The sequence below is a fragment of the Zonotrichia albicollis genome, chromosome W (assembly GCF_047830755.1).
Source record: "Zonotrichia albicollis isolate bZonAlb1 chromosome W, bZonAlb1.hap1, whole genome shotgun sequence".
Classification (NCBI taxonomy): domain Eukaryota; kingdom Metazoa; phylum Chordata; class Aves; order Passeriformes; family Passerellidae; genus Zonotrichia; species Zonotrichia albicollis.
This window is the reverse complement of record NC_133859.1, coordinates 33,438,924-33,460,476: the sequence shown is the minus strand read 5'-3', so window position 1 is coordinate 33,460,476 and position 21,553 is coordinate 33,438,924.

Below are 21,553 nucleotides of genomic sequence, written 5' to 3'. Positions count from 1 at the left end.
GAAAGGTGAGAATGAAGCTGCACATCACTAGGATTGTGTGCTCACCTTGCAAACTGATAGAAAACAGTACCTTACCACTCTCCTACCTTTTCCAAAAACATGAACCTTCGGTTGGAAGGTGTTTTGGACAATTTTGTTTTTCTTGTTGCAAAACACTCTGCAAACCTCTCTGCAACATGTAAAACACGATGGGAGATGTTTTCTGGGGTGGCACAGTTTCTCCATGCCAGACATGGTGGAAAGGATTTTTGCAATGACGTACACCACAAAAGACGCTAAAGACGAAATACGGAGCTCCCCGGAGCTAAGCGCCGGTCCCGGGCACATTTCGGCAGAAGCCGCCGCACTGGAGTGCACTGTGACCGGCACAATCGCCTTTGCTCGAAGAAGCCGCTTCTTCGCCTCCGGCAGCTGGAGAGTGCGGCTGCTTCGAAAAGGTGAGAATGAAGCTGCACATCACTAGGATTGTGTGCGCAGCTTGCAAACTGATAGAAAACAGTACCTTACCACTCTCCTACCTTTTCCAAACACATGAACATTTGATTGGAAAGTGTTTTGGACAACTTTGTTTTTCTTGTTGCAAAACACTCTGCAAACCTCTCTGCAACATGTAAAACACGATGGGAGATGTTTCCTGGAGTGGCACAGTTTTCCCATGCCAGATATGGTGGAAAGGATTTTTGCAATGACGTACACCACAAAAGACGCTAAAGACGAAATACGGAGCTCCCCGGAGCTAAGCGCCGGTCCCGGGCACATTTCGGCAGAAGCCGCCGCACTGGAGTGCACAGTGACCGGCACAATCGCCTTTGCTCTAACAAGCCGCTTCTTCGCCTCCGGCAGCTGGAGAGTGCGGCTGCTTCGGAAAGGTGAGAATGAAGCGGCACATCACTGGAATAGTCTGCGCAGCTTGCAATCGGATAGAAAACAGTACCTTACCACTCTCCCACCTTTTCCAAACACATGAACATTCTGTTGGAAGGTGTTTTGAGCAACTTTGTTTTTCTTCTTACAAAACACTCTGCAAACCTCTCTGCAACATGTAAAACAAGGTGGGAGGTGTTTTCTGTTCTTGCACAGTTTCTCCTTGCCAGACATGGTGGAAAAGTTTTTTGCAATGATGTACACCACAAAAGACGCTAAAGACGAAGCATACGGAGCTCCCCGGAGCCAGGCGCCGGTCCCGCGCACATTTCGGCAGAAGCCGCCGCACTGGAGAGCACAGTGACCGGTACAATCGCCTTTGCTCGAAGAAGCCGCTTCTTCGCCTCCGGCAGCTGGAGAGTGCGGCTGCTTCGGAAAGGTGAGAATGAAGCTGCACATCACTGGGATAGTATGCGCAGCTTGCAAACTGATAGAAAACAGTACCTTACCGCTCTCCTATATTTTCCAAACACATGAACAATCGGTTGGAAGGTGTTTTGGATAATTTCTTTTTTTTTCGTGCAAAACACTCTGAAAATATTTCAGAAACATGTAAAACACGATGGGAGAAGTTTTCTGTGCTTGCACAGTTTCTCCTTGCCCGACATAGTTGAAAAGTTTTTTGCAATGATGTAGACCGCAAAAGACGCTAAAGATGAAATACGGAGCTCCCCGTAGCTATGCGCCGGTCCCGGGCACATTTCGCCAGAAGCCGCCGCACTGGAGTGCACTGTGACCGGCACAATCGCCTTTGCTCGAAGAAGCCGCTTCTTCGCCTCCGGCAGCTGGAGAGTGCGGCTGCTTCGGAAAGGTGAGAATGAAGCTGCACATCACTAGGATTGTGTGCGCAGCTTGCAAACTGACAGAAAACAGTACCTTACTACTCTCCTACCTTTTCCAAACACATGAACATTCGATTGGAAAGAGTTTTGAGCAACTTTGTTTTTCTTCTTGCAAACCAGTCTGCAAACCTCTCTGCAACATGTAAAACACGATGGGAGATGTTTCCTGGAGTGGCACAGTTTTCCCATGCCAGATATGGTGGAAAGGATTTTTGCAATGACGTACACCACAAAAGACGCTAAAGACGAAATACGGAGCTCCCCGGAGCTAAGCGCCGGTCCCGGGCACATTTCGGCAGAAGCCGCCGCACTGGAGTGCACAGTGACCGGCACAATCGCCTTTGCTCTAACAAGCCGCTTCTTCGCCTCCGGCAGCTGGAGAGTGCGGCTGCTTCGGAAAGGTGAGAATGAAGCGGCACATCACTGGAATAGTCTGCGCAGCTTGCAATCGGATAGAAAACAGTACCTTACCACTCTCCCACCTTTTCCAAACACATGAACATTCTGTTGGAAGGTGTTGTGAGCAACTTTGTTTTTTTTCTTGCAAAACACTCTGCAAACCTCTCTGCAACATGTAAAACAAGATGGGAGGTGTTTTCTGTGCTTGCACAGTTTCTCCTTGCCAGACATAGTGGAAAAGTTTTTTGCAATGATGTACACCTTAAAAGACGCTAAAGACGAAATACGGAGCTCCCCGGAGCTAAGCGCCGGTCCCGGGCACATTTCGGCAGAAGCCGCCGCACTGGAGTGCACAGTGACCGGCACAATCGCCTTTGCTCTAACAAGCCGCTTCTTCGCCTCCGGCAGCTGGAGAGTGCGGCTGCTTCGGAAAGGTGAGAATGAAGCGGCACATCACTGGAATAGTCTGCGCAGCTTGCAATCGGATAGAAAACAGTACCTTACCACTCTCCCACCTTTTCCAAACACATGAACATTCTGTTGGAAGGTGTTTTGAGCAACTTTGTTTTTCTTCTTACAAAACACTCTGCAAACCTCTCTGCAACATGTAAAACAAGGTGGGAGGTGTTTTCTGTGCTTGCACAGTTTCTCCTTGCCAGACATGGTGGAAAAGTTTTTTGCAATGATGTACACCACAAAAGACGCTAAAGACGAAGCATACGGAGCTCCCCGGAGCCAGGCGCCGGTCCCGCGCACATTTCGGCAGAAGCCGCCGCACTGGAGAGCACAGTGACCGGTACAATCGCCTTTGCTCGAAGAAGCCGCTTCTTCGCCTCCGGCAGCTGGAGAGTGCGGCTGCTTCGGAAAGGTGAGAATGAAGCTGCACATCACTGGGATAGTATGCGCAGCTTGCAAACTGATAGAAAACAGTACCTTACCGCTCTCCTATATTTTCCAAACACATGAACATTCGGTTGGAAGGTGTTTTGGATAATTTTTTTTTTTTCGTGCAAAACACTCTGAAAACATTTCAGAAACATGTAAAACACGATGGGAGAAGTTTTCTGTGCTTGCACAGTTTCTCCTTGCCCGACATAGTTGAAAAGTTTTTTGCAATGATGTAGACCGCAAAAGACGCTAAAGATGAAATACGGAGCTCCCCGGAACTAAGCGCCGGTCCCGGGCACATTTCGCCAGAAGCCGCCGTACTGGAGTGCACTGTGACCGGCACAATCGCCTTTGCTCGAAGAAGCCGCTTCTACGCCTCCGGCAGCTGGAGAGTGCGGCTGCTTCGGAAAGGTGAGAATGAAGCTGCACATCACTAGGATTGTGTGCGCAGCTTGCAAACTGATAGAAAACAGTACCTTACTACTCTCCTACCTTTTCCAAACACATGAACATTTGATTGGAAAGTGTTTTGGACAACTTTGTTTTTCTTGTTGCAAAACACTCTGCAAACCTCTCTGCAACATGTAAAACACGATGGGAGGTGTTTTCTGTGCTTGCACAATTTCTCCATGCCAGACATGGTGGAAAAGTTTTTTGCAATGATGTACACCACAAAAGACGCTAAAGACGAAGCATACGGAGCTCCCCGGAGCCAAGCGCCGGTCCCGCGCACATTTCGGCAGAAGCCGCCGCACTGGAGAGCACAGTGACCGGTACAATCGCCTTTGCTCGAAGAAGCCGCTTCTTCGCCTCCAGCAGCTGGAGAGTGCGGCTGCTTCGGAAAGGTGAGAATGAAGCTGCACATCACTAGGATTGTGTGCGCAGCTTGCAAACTGACAGAAAACAGTACCTTACTACTCTCCTACCTTTTCCAAACACATGAACATTCGATTGGAAAGTGTTTTGAGCAACTTTGTTTTTCTTCTTGCAAACCAGTCTGCAAACCTCTCTGCAACATGTAAAACACGATGGGAGATGTTTCCTGGAGTGGCACAGTTTTTCCATGCCAGACATGGTGGAAAGGATTTTTGCAATGACGTACACCACAAAAGACGCTAAAGACGAAATACGGAGCTCCCCGGAGCTAAGCGCCGGTCCCGGGCACATTTCGGCAGAAGCCGCCGCACTGGAGTGCACAGTGACCGGCACAATCGCCTTTGCTCGAAGAAGCCGCTTCTTCGCCTCCGGCATCTGGAGAGTGCGGCTGCTTCGGAAAGGTGAGAATGAAGCGGCACATCACTGGAATAGTCTGCGCAGCTTGCAATCGGATAGAAAACAGTACCTTACCACTCTCCCACCTTTTCCAAACACATGAACATTCTGTTGGAAGGTGTTTTGAGCAACTTTGTTTTTCTTCTTACAAAACACTCTGCAAACCTCTCTGCAACATGTAAAACAAGGTGGGAGGTGTTTTCTGTTCTTGCACAGTTTCTCCTTGCCAGACATGGTGGAAAAGTTTTTTGCAATGATGTACACCACAAAAGACGCTAAAGACGAAGCATACGGAGCTCCCCGGAGCCAGGCGCCGGTCCCGCGCACATTTCGGCAGAAGCCGCCGCACTGGAGAGCACAGTGACCGGTACAATCGCCTTTGCTCGAAGAAGCCGCTTCTTCGCCTCCGGCAGCTGGAGAGTGCGGCTGCTTCGGAAAGGTGAGAATGAAGCTGCACATCACTGGGATAGTATGCGCAGCTTGCAAACTGATAGAAAACAGTACCTTACCGCTCTCCTATATTTTCCAAACACATGAACAATCGGTTGGAAGGTGTTTTGGATAATTTCTTTTTTTTTCGTGCAAAACACTCTGAAAACATTTCAGAAACATGTAAAACACGATGGGAGAAGTTTTCTGTGCTTGCACAGTTTCTCCTTGCCCGACATAGTTGAAAAGTTTTTTGCAATGATGTAGACCGCAAAAGACGCTAAAGATGAAATACGGAGCTCCCCGGAGCTATGCGCCGGTCCCGGGCACATTTCGCCAGAAGCCGCCGCACTGGAGTGCACTGTGACCGGCACAATCGCCTTTGCTCGAAGAAGCCGCTTCTTCGCCTCCGGCAGCTGGAGAGTGCGGCTGCTTCGGAAAGGTGAGAATGAAGCTGCACATCACTAGGATTGTGTGCGCAGCTTGCAAACTGATAGAAAACAGTACCTTACTACTCTCCTACCTTTTCCAAACACATGAACATTCGGTTGGAAGGTGTTTTGGACAATTTTGTTTTTCTTCTTGCAAAACACTCTGCAAACCTCACTGCAACACGTAAAACACGATGGGAGGTGTTTTCTGTGCTTGCACAGTTTCTCCATGCCAGACATGGTGGAAAGGATTTTTGCAATGAGGTAAACCTCAAAAGACGCTAAAGACGAAATACGGAGCTCCCCGGAGCTAAGCGCCGGTCCCGGGCACATTTCGGCAGAAGCCGCCGCACTGGAGTGCACTGTGACCGGCACAATCGCCTTTGCTCGAAGAAGTCGCTTCTACGCCTCCGGCAGCTGGAGAGTGCGGCTGCTTCGGAAAGGTGAGAATGAAGCTGCACATCACTAGGATTGTGTGCGCAGCTTGCAAACTGACAGAAAACAGTACCTTACTACTCTCCTACCTTTTCCAAACACATGAACATTCGATTGGAAAGAGTTTTGAGCAACTTTGTTTTTCTTCTTGCAAACCAGTCTGCAAACCTCTCTGCAACATGTAAAACACGATGGGAGATGTTTCCTGGAGTGGCACAGTTTTCCCATGCCAGATATGGTGGAAAGGATTTTTGCAATGACGTACACCACAAAAGACGCTAAAGACGAAATACGGAGCTCCCCGGAGCTAAGCGCCGGTCCCGGGCACATTTCGGCAGAAGCCGCCGCACTGGAGTGCACAGTGACCGGCACAATCGCCTTTGCTCTAACAAGCCGCTTCTTCGCCTCCGGCAGCTGGAGAGTGCGGCTGCTTCGGAAAGGTGAGAATGAAGCGGCACATCACTGGAATAGTCTGCGCAGCTTGCAATCGGATAGAAAACAGTACCTTACCACTCTCCCACCTTTTCCAAACACATGAACATTCTGTTGGAAGGTGTTTTGAGCAACTTTGTTTTTTTTCTTGCAAAACACTCTGCAAACCTCTCTGCAACATGTAAAACAAGATGGGAGGTGTTTTCTGTGCTTGCACAGTTTCTCCTTGCCAGACATAGTGGAAAAGTTTTTTGCAATGATGTACACCTTAAAAGACGCTAAAGACGAAATACGGAGCTCCCCGGAGCTAAGCGCCGGTCCCGGGCATATTTCGGCAGAAGCCGCCGCACTGGAGTGCACTGTGACCGGCACAATCGCCTTTGCTCGAAGAAGCCGCTTCTTCGCCTCCAGCAGCTGGAGAGTGCGGCTGCTTCGGAAAGGTGAGAATGAAGCTGCACATCACTAGGATTGTGTGCTCACCTTGCAAACTGATAGAAAACAGTACCTTACCACTCTCCTACCTTTTCCAAAAACATGAACCTTCGGTTGGAAGGTGTTTTGGACAATTTTGTTTTTCTTGTTGCAAAACACTCTGCAAACCTCTCTGCAACATGTAAAACACGATGGGAGATGTTTTCTGGGGTGGCACAGTTTCTCCATGCCAGACATGGTGGAAAGGATTTTTGCAATGACGTACACCACAAAAGACGCTAAAGACGAAATACGGAGCTCCCCGGAGCTAAGCGCCGGTCCCGGGCACATTTCGGCAGAAGCCGCCGCACTGGAGTGCACTGTGACCGGCACAATCGCCTTTGCTCGAAGAAGCCGCTTCTTCGCCTCCGGCAGCTGGAGAGTGCGGCTGCTTCGGAAAGGTGAGAATGAAGCTGCACATCACTAGGATTGTGTGCGCAGCTTGCAAACTGACAGAAAACAGTACCTTACTACTCTCCTACCTTTTCCAAACACATGAACATTCGATTGGAAAGTGTTTTGAGCAACTTTGTTTTTCTTCTTGCAAACCAGTCTGCAAACCTCTCTGCAACATGTAAAACACGATGGGAGATGTTTCCTGGAGTGGCACAGTTTTTCCATGCCAGACATGGTGGAAAGGATTTTTGCAATGACGTACACCACAAAAGACGCTAAAGACGAAATACGGAGCTCCCCGGAGCTAAGCGCCGGTCCCGGGCACATTTCGGCAGAAGCCGCCGCACTGGAGTGCACAGTGACCGGCACAATCGCCTTTGCTCGAAGAAGCCGCTTCTTCGCCTCCGGCATCTGGAGAGTGCGGCTGCTTCGGAAAGGTGAGAATGAAGCGGCACATCACTGGAATAGTCTGCGCAGCTTGCAATCGGATAGAAAACAGTACCTTACCACTCTCCCACCTTTTCCAAACACATGAACATTCTGTTGGAAGGTGTTTTGAGCAACTTTGTTTTTTTTCTTGCAAAACACTCTGCAAACCTCTCTGCAACATGTAAAACAAGATGGGAGGTGTTTTCTGTGCTTGCACAGTTTCTCCTTGCCAGACATAGTGGAAAAGTTTTTTGCAATGATGTACACCTTAAAAGACGCTAAAGACGAAATACGGAGCTCCCCGGAGCTAAGCGCCGGTCCCGGGCACATTTCGGCAGAAGCCGCCGCACTGGAGTGCACTGTGACCGGCACAATCGCCTTTGCTCGAAGAAGCCGCTTCTTCGCCTCCAGCAGCTGGAGAGTGCGGCTGCTTCGGAAAGGTGAGAATGAAGCTGCACATCACTAGGATTGTGTGCTCACCTTGCAAACTGATAGAAAACAGTACCTTACCACTCTCCTACCTTTTCCAAAAACATGAACCTTCGGTTGGAAGGTGTTTTGGACAATTTTGTTTTTCTTGTTGCAAAACACTCTGCAAACCTCTCTGCAACATGTAAAAGCCGATGGGAGATGTTTTCTGGGGTGGCACAGTTTCTCCATGCCAGACATGGTGGAAAGGATTTTTGCAATGACGTACACCACAAAAGACGCTAAAGACGAAATACGGAGCTCCCCGGAGCTAAGCGCCGGTCCCGGGCACATTTCGGCAGAAGCCGCCGCACTGGAGTGCACTGTGACCGGCACAATCGCCTTTGCTCGAAGAAGCCGCTTCTTCGCCTCCGGCAGCTGGAGAGTGCGGCTGCTTCGAAAAGGTGAGAATGAAGCTGCACATCACTAGGATTGTGTGCGCAGCTTGCAAACTGATAGAAAACAGTACCTTACCACTCTCCTACCTTTTCCAAACACATGAACATTTGATTGGAAAGTGTTTTGGACAACTTTGTTTTTCTTGTTGCAAAACACTCTGCAAACCTCTCTGCAACATGTAAAACACGATGGGAGATGTTTCCTGGAGTGGCACAGTTTTCCCATGCCAGATATGGTGGAAAGGATTTTTGCAATGACGTACACCACAAAAGACGCTAAAGACGAAATACGGAGCTCCCCGGAGCTAAGCGCCGGTCCCGGGCACATTTCGGCAGAAGCCGCCGCACTGGAGTGCACAGTGACCGGCACAATCGCCTTTGCTCTAACAAGCCGCTTCTTCGCCTCCGGCAGCTGGAGAGTGCGGCTGCTTCGGAAAGGTGAGAATGAAGCTGCACATCACTGGGATAGTATGCGCAGCTTGCAAACTGATAGAAAACAGTACCTTACCGCTCTCCTATATTTTCCAAACACATGAACATTCGGTTGGAAGGTGTTTTGGATAATTTTTTTTTTTTCGTGCAAAACACTCTGAAAACATTTCAGAAACATGTAAAACACGATGGGAGAAGTTTTCTGTGCTTGCACAGTTTCTCCTTGCCCGACATAGTTGAAAAGTTTTTTGCAATGATGTAGACCGCAAAAGACGCTAAAGATGAAATACGGAGCTCCCCGGAACTAAGCGCCGGTCCCGGGCACATTTCGCCAGAAGCCGCCGTACTGGAGTGCACTGTGACCGGCACAATCGCCTTTGCTCGAAGAAGCCGCTTCTTCGCCTCCGGCAGCTGGAGAGTGCGGCTGCTTCGGAAAGGTGAGAATGAAGCTGCACATCACTAGGATTGTGTGCGCAGCTTGCAAACTGACAGAAAACAGTACCTTACTACTCTCCTACCTTTTCCAAACACATGAACATTCGATTGGAAAGTGTTTTGAGCAACTTTGTTTTTCTTCTTGCAAACCAGTCTGCAAACCTCTCTGCAACATGTAAAACACGATGGGAGATGTTTCCTGGAGTGGCACAGTTTTTCCATGCCAGACATGGTGGAAAGGATTTTTGCAATGACGTACACCACAAAAGACGCTAAAGACGAAATACGGAGCTCCCCGGAGCTAAGCGCCGGTCCCGGGCACATTTCGGCAGAAGCCGCCGCACTGGAGTGCACAGTGACCGGCACAATCGCCTTTGCTCGAAGAAGCCGCTTCTTCGCCTCCGGCATCTGGAGAGTGCGGCTGCTTCGGAAAGGTGAGAATGAAGCGGCACATCACTGGAATAGTCTGCGCAGCTTGCAATCGGATAGAAAACAGTACCTTACCACTCTCCCACCTTTTCCAAACACATGAACATTCTGTTGGAAGGTGTTTTGAGCAACTTTGTTTTTTTTCTTGCAAAACACTCTGAAAACCTCTCTGCAACATGTAAAACAAGATGGGAGGTGTTTTCTGTGCTTGCACAGTTTCTCCTTGCCAGACATAGTGGAAAAGTTTTTTGCAATGATGTACACCTTAAAAGACGCTAAAGACGAAATACGGAGCTCCCCGGAGCTAAGCGCCGGTCCCGGGCACATTTCGGCAGAAGCCGCCGCACTGGAGTGCACTGTTACCGGCACAATCGCCTTTGCTCGAAGAAGCCGCTTCTTCGCCTCCAGCAGCTGGAGAGTGCGGCTGCTTCGGAAAGGTGAGAATGAAGCTGCACATCACTAGGATTGTGTGCTCACCTTGCAAACTGATAGAAAACAGTACCTTACCACTCTCCTACCTTTTCCAAAAACATGAACCTTCGGTTGGAAGGTGTTTTGGACAATTTTGTTTTTCTTGTTGCAAAACACTCTGCAAACCTCTCTGCAACATGTAAAACACGATGGGAGATGTTTTCTGGGGTGGCACAGTTTCTCCATGCCAGACATGGTGGAAAGGATTTTTGCAATGACGTACACCACAAAAGACGCTAAAGACGAAATACGGAGCTCCCCGGAGCTAAGCGCCGGTCCCGGGCACATTTCGGCAGAAGCCGCCGCACTGGAGTGCACTGTGACCGGCACAATCGCCTTTGCTCGAAGAAGCCGCTTCTTCGCCTCCGGCAGCTGGAGAGTGCGGCTGCTTCGGAAAGGTGAGAATGAAGCTGCACATCACTAGGATTGTGTGCGCAGCTTGCAAACTGACAGAAAACAGTACCTTACTACTCTCCTACCTTTTCCAAACACATGAACATTCGATTGGAAAGTGTTTTGAGCAACTTTGTTTTTCTTCTTGCAAACCAGTCTGCAAACCTCTCTGCAACATGTAAAACACGATGGGAGATGTTTCCTGGAGTGGCACAGTTTTTCCATGCCAGACATGGTGGAAAGGATTTTTGCAATGACGTACACCACAAAAGACGCTAAAGACGAAATACGGAGCTCCCCGGAGCTAAGCGCCGGTCCCGGGCACATTTCGGCAGAAGCCGCCGCACTGGAGTGCACAGTGACCGGCACAATCGCCTTTGCTCGAAGAAGCCGCTTCTTCGCCTCCGGCAGCTGGAGAGTGCGGCTGCTTCGGAAAGGTGAGAATGAAGCGGCACATCACTGGAATAGTCTGCGCAGCTTGCAATCGGATAGAAAACAGTACCTTACCACTCTCCCACCTTTTCCAAACACATGAACATTCTGTTGGAAGGTGTTTTGAGCAACTTTGTTTTTTTTCTTGCAAAACACTCTGCAAACCTCTCTGCAACATGTAAAACAAGATGGGAGGTGTTTTCTGTGCTTGCACAGTTTCTCCTTGCCAGACATAGTGGAAAAGTTTTTTGCAATGATGTACACCTTAAAAGACGCTAAAGACGAAATACGGAGCTCCCCGGAGCTAAGCGCCGGTCCCGGGCACATTTCGGCAGAAGCCGCCGCACTGGAGTGCACTGTGACCGGCACAATCGCCTTTGCTCGAAGAAGCCGCTTCTTCGCCTCCAGCAGCTGGAGAGTGCGGCTGCTTCGGAAAGGTGAGAATGAAGCTGCACATCACTAGGATTGTGTGCTCACCTTGCAAACTGATAGAAAACAGTACCTTACCACTCTCCTACCTTTTCCAAAAACATGAACCTTCGGTTGGAAGGTGTTTTGGACAATTTTGTTTTTCTTGTTGCAAAACACTCTGCAAACCTCTCTGCAACATGTAAAAGCCGATGGGAGATGTTTTCTGGGGTGGCACAGTTTCTCCATGCCAGACATGGTGGAAAGGATTTTTGCAATGACGTACACCACAAAAGACGCTAAAGACGAAATACGGAGCTCCCCGGAGCTAAGCGCCGGTCCCGGGCACATTTCGGCAGAAGCCGCCGCACTGGAGTGCACAGTGACCGGCACAATCGCCTTTGCTCTAACAAGCCGCTTCTTCGCCTCCGGCAGCTGGAGAGTTCGGCTGCTTCGGAAAGGTGAGAATGAAGCGGCACATCACTGGAATAGTCTGCGCAGCTTGCAATCGGATAGAAAACAGTACCTTACCACTCTCCCACCTTTTCCAAACACATGAACATTCTGTTGGAAGGTGTTTTGAGCAACTTTGTTTTTCTTCTTACAAAACACTCTGCAAACCTCTCTGCAACATGTAAAACAAGGTGGGAGGTGTTTTCTGTTCTTGCACAGTTTCTCCTTGCCAGACATGGTGGAAAAGTTTTTTGCAATGATGTACACCACAAAAGACGCTAAAGACGAAGCATACGGAGCTCCCCGGAGCCAGGCGCCGGTCCCGCGCACATTTCGGCAGAAGCCGCCGCACTGGAGAGCACAGTGACCGGTACAATCGCCTTTGCTCGAAGAAGCCGCTTCTTCGCCTCCGGCAGCTGGAGAGTGCGGCTGCTTCGGAAAGGTGAGAATGAAGCTGCACATCACTGGGATAGTATGCGCAGCTTGCAAACTGATAGAAAACAGTACCTTACCGCTCTCCTATATTTTCCAAACACATGAACATTCGGTTGGAAGGTGTTTTGGATAATTTTTTTTTTTTCGTGCAAAACACTCTGAAAACATTTCAGAAACATGTAAAACACGATGGGAGAAGTTTTCTGTGCTTGCACAGTTTCTCCTTGCCCGACATAGTTGAAAAGTTTTTTGCAATGATGTAGACCGCAAAAGACGCTAAAGATGAAATACGGAGCTCCCCGGAACTAAGCGCCGGTCCCGGGCACATTTCGCCAGAAGCCGCCGCACTGGAGTGCACTGTGACCGGCACAATCGCCTTTGCTCGAAGAAGCCGCTTCTACGCCTCCGGCAGCTGGAGAGTGCGGCTGCTTCGGAAAGGTGAGAATGAAGCTGCACATCACTAGGATTGTGTGCGCAGCTTGCAAACTGATAGAAAACAGTACCTTACTACTCTCCTACCTTTTCCAAACACATGAACATTTGATTGGAAAGTGTTTTGGACAACTTTGTTTTTCTTGTTGCAAAACACTCTGCAAACCTCTCTGCAACATATAAAACACGATGGGAGGTGTTTTCTGTGCTTGCACAATTTCTCCATGCCAGACATGGTGGAAAAGTTTTTTGCAATGATGTACACCACAAAAGACGCTAAAGACGAAGCATACGGAGCTCCCCGGAGCCAAGCGCCGGTCCCGCGCACATTTCGGCAGAAGCCGCCGCACTGGAGAGCACAGTGACCGGTACAATCGCCTTTGCTCGAAGAAGCCGCTTCTTCGCCTCCAGCAGCTGGAGAGTGCGGCTGCTTCGGAAAGGTGAGAATGAAGCTGCACATCACTAGGATTGTGTGCGCAGCTTGCAAACTGATAGAAAACAGTACCTTACTACTCTCCTACCTTTTCCAAACACATGAATATTCGGTTGGAAGGTGTTTTGGACAATTTTGTTTTTCTTGTTGCAAAACACTCTGCAAACCTCCCTGCAACATGTTAAACACGATGGGAGATATTTTCTGCAGTGGCACAGTTTCTCCATGCCAGACATGGTGGAAAGGATTTTTGCAATGAGGTAAACCTCAAAAGACGCTAAAGACGAAATACGGAGCTCCCCTGAGCTAAGCGCCGGTCCCGGGCACATTTCGGCAGAAGCCGCCGCACTGGAGTGCACTGTGACCGGCACAATCGCCTTTGCTCGAAGAAGCCGCTTCTTCGCCTCCGGCAGCTGGAGAGTGCGGCTGCTTCGGAAAGGTGAGAATGAAGCTGCACATCACTAGGATTGTGTGCGCAGCTTGCAAACTGACAGAAAACAGTACCTTACTACTCTCCTACCTTTTCCAAACACATGAACATTCGATTGGAAAGTGTTTTGAGCAACTTTGTTTTTCTTCTTGCAAACCAGTCTGCAAACCTCTCTGCAACATGTAAAACACGATGGGAGATGTTTCCTGGAGTGGCACAGTTTTTCCATGCCAGACATGGTGGAAAGGATTTTTGCAATGACGTACACCACAAAAGACGCTAAAGACGAAATACGGAGCTCCCCGGAGCTAAGCGCCGGTCCCGGGCACATTTCGGCAGAAGCCGCCGCACTGGAGTGCACAGTGACCGGCACAATCGCCTTTGCTCGAAGAAGCCGCTTCTTCGCCTCCGGCATCTGGAGAGTGCGGCTGCTTCGGAAAGGTGAGAATGAAGCGGCACATCACTGGAATAGTCTGCGCAGCTTGCAATCGGATAGAAAACAGTACCTTACCACTCTCCCACATTTTCCAAACACATGAACATTCTGTTGGAAGGTGTTTTGAGCAACTTTGTTTTTTTTCTTGCAAAACACTCTGCAAACCTCTCTGCAACATGTAAAACAAGATGGGAGGTGTTTTCTGTGCTTGCACAGTTTCTCCTTGCCAGACATAGTGGAAAAGTTTTTTGCAATGATGTACACCTTAAAAGACGCTAAAGACGAAATACGGAGCTCCCCGGAGCTAAGCGCCGGTCCCGGGCACATTTCGGCAGAAGCCGCCGCACTGGAGTGCACTGTGACCGGCACAATCGCCTTTGCTCGAAGAAGCCGCTTCTTCGCCTCCAGCAGCTGGAGAGTGCGGCTGCTTCGGAAAGGTGAGAATGAAGCTGCACATCACTAGGATTGTGTGCTCACCTTGCAAACTGATAGAAAACAGTACCTTACCACTCTCCTACCTTTTCCAAAAACATGAACCTTCGGTTGGAAGGTGTTTTGGACAATTTTGTTTTTCTTGTTGCAAAACACTCTGCAAACCTCTCTGCAACATGTAAAACACGATGGGAGATGTTTTCTGGGGTGGCACAGTTTCTCCATGCCAGACATGGTGGAAAGGATTTTTGCAATGACGTACACCACAAAAGACGCTAAAGACGAAATACGGAGCTCCCCGGAGCTAAGCGCCGGTCCCGGGCACATTTCGGCAGAAGCCGCCGCACTGGAGTGCACTGTGACCGGCACAATCGCCTTTGCTCGAAGAAGCCGCTTCTTCGCCTCCGGCAGCTGGAGAGTGCGGCTGCTTCGAAAAGGTGAGAATGAAGCTGCACATCACTAGGATTGTGTGCGCAGCTTGCAAACTGATAGAAAACAGTACCTTACCACTCTCCTACCTTTTCCAAACACATGAACATTTGATTGGAAAGTGTTTTGGACAACTTTGTTTTTCTTGTTGCAAAACACTCTGCAAACCTCTCTGCAACATGTAAAACACGATGGGAGATGTTTCCTGGAGTGGCACAGTTTTCCCATGCCAGATATGGTGGAAAGGATTTTTGCAATGACGTACACCACAAAAGACGCTAAAGACGAAATACGGAGCTCCCCGGAGCTAAGCGCCGGTCCCGGGCACATTTCGGCAGAAGCCGCCGCACTGGAGTGCACAGTGACCGGCACAATCGCCTTTGCTCTAACAAGCCGCTTCTTCGCCTCCGGCAGCTGGAGAGTGCGGCTGCTTCGGAAAGGTGAGAATGAAGCGGCACATCACTGGAATAGTCAGCGCAGCTTGCAATCGGATAGAAAACAGTACCTTACCACTCTCCCACCTTTTCCAAACACATGAACATTCTGTTGGAAGGTGTTTTGAGCAACTTTGTTTTTCTTCTTACAAAACACTCTGCAAACCTCTCTGCAACATGTAAAACAAGGTGGGATGTGTTTTCTGTTCTTGCACAGTTTCTCCTTGCCAGACATGGTGGAAAAGTTTTTTGCAATGATGTACACCACAAAAGACGCTAAAGACGAAGCATACGGAGCTCCCCGGAGCCAGGCGCCGGTCCCGCGCACATTTCGGCAGAAGCCGCCGCACTGGAGAGCACAGTGACCGGTACAATCGCCTTTGCTCGAAGAAGCCGCTTCTTCGCCTCCGGCAGCTGGAGAGTGCGGCTGCTTCGGAAAGGTGAGAATGAAGCTGCACATCACTGGGATAGTATGCGCAGCTTGCAAACTGATAGAAAACAGTACCTTACCGCTCTCCTATATTTTCCAAACACATGAACAATCGGTTGGAAGGTGTTTTGGATAATTTCTTTTTTTTTCGTGCAAAACACTCTGAAAACATTTCAGAAACATGTAAAACACGATGGGAGAAGTTTTCTGTGCTTGCACAGTTTCTCCTTGCCCGACATAGTTGAAAAGTTTTTTGCAATGATGTAGACCGCAAAAGACGCTAAAGATGAAATACGGAGCTCCCCGGAGCTATGCGCCGGTCCCGGGCACATTTCGCCAGAAGCCGCCGCACTGGAGTGCACTGTGACCGGCACAATCGCCTTTGCTCGAAGAAGCCGCTTCTTCGCCTCCGGCAGCTGGAGAGTGCGGCTGCTTCGGAAAGGTGAGAATGAAGCTGCACATCACTAGGATTGTGTGCGCAGCTTGCAAACTGATAGAAAACAGTACCTTACTACTCTCCTACCTTTTCCAAACACATGAACATTCGGTTGGAAGGTGTTTTGGACAATTTTGTTTTTCTTCTTGCAAAACACTCTGCAAACCTCACTGCAACACGTAAAACACGATGGGAGGTGTTTTCTGTGCTTGCACAGTTTCTCCATGCCAGACATGGTGGAAAGGATTTTTGCAATGAGGTAAACCTCAAAAGACGCTAAAGACGAAATACGGAGCTCCCCGGAGCTAAGCGCCGGTCCCGGGCACATTTCGGCAGAAGCCGCCGCACTGGAGTGCACTGTGACCGGCACAATCGCCTTTGCTCGAAGAAGTCGCTTCTACGCCTCCGGCAGCTGGAGAGTGCGGCTGCTTCGGAAAGGTGAGAATGAAGCTGCACATCACTAGGATTGTGTGCGCAGCTTGCAAACTGATAGAAAACAGTACCTTACCACTCTCCTACCTTTTCCAAACACATGAACATTTGATTGGAAAGTGTTTTGGACAACTTTGTTTTTCTTGTTGCAAAACACTCTGCAAACCTCTCTGCAACATGTAAAACACGATGGGAGATGTTTCCTGGAGTGGCACAGTTTTCCCATGCCAGATATGGTGGAAAGGATTTTTGCAATGACGTACACCACAAAAGACGCTAAAGACGAAATACGGAGCTCCCCGGAGCTAAGCGCCGGTCCCGGGCACATTTCGGCAGAAGCCGCCGCACTGGAGTGCACAGTGACCGGCACAATCGCCTTTGCTCTAACAAGCCGCTTCTTCGCCTCCGGCAGCTGGAGAGTGCGGCTGCTTCGGAAAGGTGAGAATGAAGCGGCACATCACTGGAATAGTCTGCGCAGCTTGCAATCGGATAGAAAACAGTACCTTACCACTCTCCCACCTTTTCCAAACACATGAACATTCTGTTGGAAGGTGTTTTGAGCAACTTTGTTTTTCTTCTTACAAAACACTCTGCAAACCTCTCTGCAACATGTAAAACAAGGTGGGAGGTGTTTTCTGTTCTTGCACAGTTTCTCCTTGCCAGACATGGTGGAAAAGTTTTTTGCAATGATGTACACCACAAAAGACGCTAAAGACGAAGCATACGGAGCTCCCCGGAGCCAGGCGCCGGTCCCGCGCACATTTCGGCAGAAGCCGCCGCACTGGAGAGCACAGTGACCGGTACAATCGCCTTTGCTCGAAGAAGCCGCTTCTTCGCCTCCGGCAGCTGGAGAGTGCGGCTGCTTCGGAAAGGTGAGAATGAAGCTGCACATCACTGGGATAGTATGCGCAGCTTGCAAACTGATAGAAAACAGTACCTTACCGCTCTCCTATATTTTCCAAACACATGAACAATCGGTTGGAAGGTGTTTTGGATAATTTCTTTTTTTTTCGTGCAAAACACTCTGAAAACATTTCAGAAACATGTAAAACACGATGGGAGAAGTTTTCTGTGCTTGCACAGTTTCTCCTTGCCCGACATAGTTGAAAAGTTTTTTGCAATGATGTAGACCGCAAAAGACGCTAAAGATGAAATACGGAGCTCCCCGGAGCTAAGCGCCGGTCCCGGGCACATTTCGCCAGAAGCCGCCGCACTGGAGTGCACAGTGACCGGTACAATCGCCTTTGCTCGAAGAAGCCGCTTCTTCGCCTCCAGCAGCTGGAGAGTGCGGCTGCTTCGGAAAGGTGAGAATGAAGCTGCACATCACTAGGATTGTGTGCGCAGCTTGCAAACTGATAGAAAACAGTACCTTACCACTCTCCTACCTTTTCCAAACACATGAATATTCGGTTGGAAGGTGTTTTGGACAATTTTGTTTTTCTTGTTGCAAAACACTCTGCAAACCTCCCTGCAACATGTTAAACACGATGGGAGATATTTTCTGCAGTGGCACAGTTTCTCCATGCCAGACATGGTGGAAAGGATTTTTGCAATGAGGTAAACCTCAAAAGACGCTAAAGACGAAATACGGAGCTCCCCTGAGCTAAGCGCCGGTCCCGGGCACATTTCGGCAGAAGCCGCCGCACTGGAGTGCACTGTGACCGGCACAATCGCCTTTGCTCGAAGAAGCCGCTTCTTCGCCTCCGGCAGCTGGAGAGTGCGGCTGCTTCGGAAAGGTGAGAATGAAGCTGCACATCACTAGGATTGTGTGCGCAGCTTGCAAACTGACAGAAAACAGTACCTTACTACTCTCCTACCTTTTCCAAACACATGAACATTCGATTGGAAAGTGTTTTGAGCAACTTTGTTTTTCTTCTTGCAAACCAGTCTGCAAACCTCTCTGCAACATGTAAAACACGATGGGAGATGTTTCCTGGAGTGGCACAGTTTTTCCATGCCAGACATGGTGGAAAGGATTTTTGCAATGACGTACACCACAAAAGACGCTAAAGACGAAATACGGAGCTCCCCGGAGCTAAGCGCCGGTCCCGGGCACATTTCGGCAGAAGCCGCCGCACTGGAGTGCACTGTGACCGGCACAATCGCCTTTGCTCGAAGAAGCCGCTTCTTCGCCTCCGGCAGCTGGAGAGTGCGGCTGCTTCGAAAAGGTGAGAATGAAGCTGCACATCACTAGGATTGTGTGCGCAGCTTGCAAACTGATAGAAAACAGTACCTTACCACTCTCCTACCTTTTCCAAACACATGAACATTTGATTGGAAAGTGTTTTGGACAACTTTGTTTTTCTTGTTGCAAAACACTCTGCAAACCTCTCTGCAACATGTAAAACACGATGGGAGATGTTTCCTGGAGTGGCACAGTTTTCCCATGCCAGATATGGTGGAAAGGATTTTTGCAATGACGTACACCACAAAAGACGCTAAAGACGAAATACGGAGCTCCCCGGAGCTAAGCGCCGGTCCCGGGCACATTTCGGCAGAAGCCGCCGCACTGGAGTGCACAGTGACCGGCACAATCGCCTTTGCTCTAACAAGCCGCTTCTTCGCCTCCGGCAGCTGGAGAGTGCGGCTGCTTCGGAAAGGTGAGAATGAAGCGGCACATCACTGGAATAGTCTGCGCAGCTTGCAATCGGATAGAAAACAGTACCTTACCACTCTCCCACCTTTTCCAAACACATGAACATTCTGTTGGAAGGTGTTTTGAGCAACTTTGTTTTTCTTCTTACAAAACACTCTGCAAACCTCTCTGCAACATGTAAAACAAGGTGGGAGGTGTTTTCTGTTCTTGCACAGTTTCTCCTTGCCAGACATGGTGGAAAAGTTTTTTGCAATGATGTACACCACAAAAGACGCTAAAGACGAAGCATACGGAGCTCCCCGGAGCCAGGCGCCGGTCCCGCGCACATTTCGGCAGAAGCCGCCGCACTGGAGAGCACAGTGACCGGTACAATCGCCTTTGCTCGAAGAAGCCGCTTCTTCGCCTCCGGCAGCTGGAGAGTGCGGCTGCTTCGGAAAGGTGAGAATGAAGCTGCACATCACTGGGATAGTATGCGCAGCTTGCAAACTGATAGAAAACAGTACCTTACCGCTCTCCTATATTTTCCAAACACATGAACAATCGGTTGGAAGGTGTTTTGGATAATTTCTTTTTTTTTCGTGCAAAACACTCTGAAAACATTTCAGAAACATGTAAAACACGATGGGAGAAGTTTTCTGTGCTTGCACAGTTTCTCCTTGCCCGACATAGATGAAAAGTTTTTTGCAATGATGTAGACCGCAAAAGACGCTAAAGATGAAATACGGAGCTCCCCGGAGCTATGCGCCGGTCCCGGGCACATTTCGCCAGAAGCCGCCGCACTGGAGTGCACAGTGACCGGCACAATCGCCTTTGCTCTAACAAGCCGCTTCTTCGCCTCCGGCAGCTGGAGAGTGCGGCTGCTTCGGAAAGGTGAGAATGAAGCGGCACATCACTGGAATAGTCTGCGCAGCTTGCAATCGGATAGAAAACAGTACCTTACCACTCTCCCACCTTTTCCAAACACATGAACATTCTGTTGGAAGGTGTTGTGAGCAACTTTGTTTTTTTTCTTGCAAAACACTCTGCAAACCTCTCTGCAACATGTAAAACAAGATGGGAGGTGTTTTCTGTGCTTGCACAGTTTCTCCTTGCCAGACATAGTGGAAAAGTTTTTTGCAATGATGTACACCTTAAAAGACGCTAAAGACGAAATACGGAGCTCCCCGGAGCTAAGCGCCGGTCCCGGGCACATTTCGGCAGAAGCCGCCGCACTGGAGTGCACTGTGACCGGCACAATCGCCTTTGCTCGAAGAAGCCGCTTCTTCGCCTCCGGCAGCTGGAGAGTGCGGCTGCTTCGGAAAGGTGAGAATGAAGCGGCACATCACTGGAATAGTCTGCGCAGCTTGCAATCGGATAGAAAACAGTACCTTACCACTCTCCCACCTTTTCCAAACACATGAACATTCTGTTGGAAGGTGTTTTGAGCAACTTTGTTTTTCTTCTTACAAAACACTCTGCAAACCTCTCTGCAAAATGTAAAACAAGGTGGGAGGTGTTTTCTGTGCTTGCACAGTTTCTCCTTGCCAGACATGGTGGAAAAGTTTTTTGCAATGATGTACACCACAAAAGACGCTAAAGACGAAGCATACGGAGCTCCCCGGAGCCAGGCGCCGGTCCCGCGCACATTTCGGCAGAAGCCGCCGCACTGGAGAGCACAGTGACCGGTACAATCGCCTTTGCTCGAAGAAGCCGCTTCTTCGCCTCCGGCAGCTGGAGAGTGCGGCTGCTTCGGAAAGGTGAGAATGAAGCTGCACATCACTGGGATAGTATGCGCAGCTTGCAAACTGATAGAAAACAGTACCTTACCGCTCTCCTATATTTTCCAAACACATGAACATTCGGTTGGAAGGTGTTTTGGATAATTTTTTTTTTTTCGTGCAAAACACTCTGAAAACATTTCAGAAACATGTAAAACACGATGGGAGAAGTTTTCTGTGCTTGCACAGTTTCTCCTTGCCCGACATAGTTGAAAAGTTTTTTGCAATGATGTAGACCGCAAAAGACGCTAAAGATGAAATACGGAGCTCCCCGGAACTAAGCGCCGGTCCCGGGCACATTTCGCCAGAAGCCGCCGCACTGGAGTGCACTGTGACCGGCACAATCGCCTTTGCTCGAAGAAGCCGCTTCTTCGCCTCCGGCAGCTGGAGAGTGCGGCTGCTTCGGAAAGGTGAGAATGAAGCGGCACATCACTGGAATAGTCTGCGCAGCTTGCAATCGGATAGAAAACAGTACCTTACCACTCTCCCACCTTTTCCAAACACATGAACATTCTGTTGGAAGGTGTTTTGAGCAACTTTGTTTTTCTTCTTACAAAACACTCTGCAAACCTCTCTGCAACATGTAAAACAAGATGGGAGGTGTTTTCTGTGCTTGCACAGTTTCTCCTTGCCAGACATGGTGGAAAAGTTTTTTGCAATGATGTACACCACAAAAGACGCTAAAGACGAAGCATACGGAGCTCCCCGGAGCCAGGCGCCGGTCCCGCGCACATTTCGGCAGAAGCCGCCGCACTGGAGAGCACAGTGACCGGT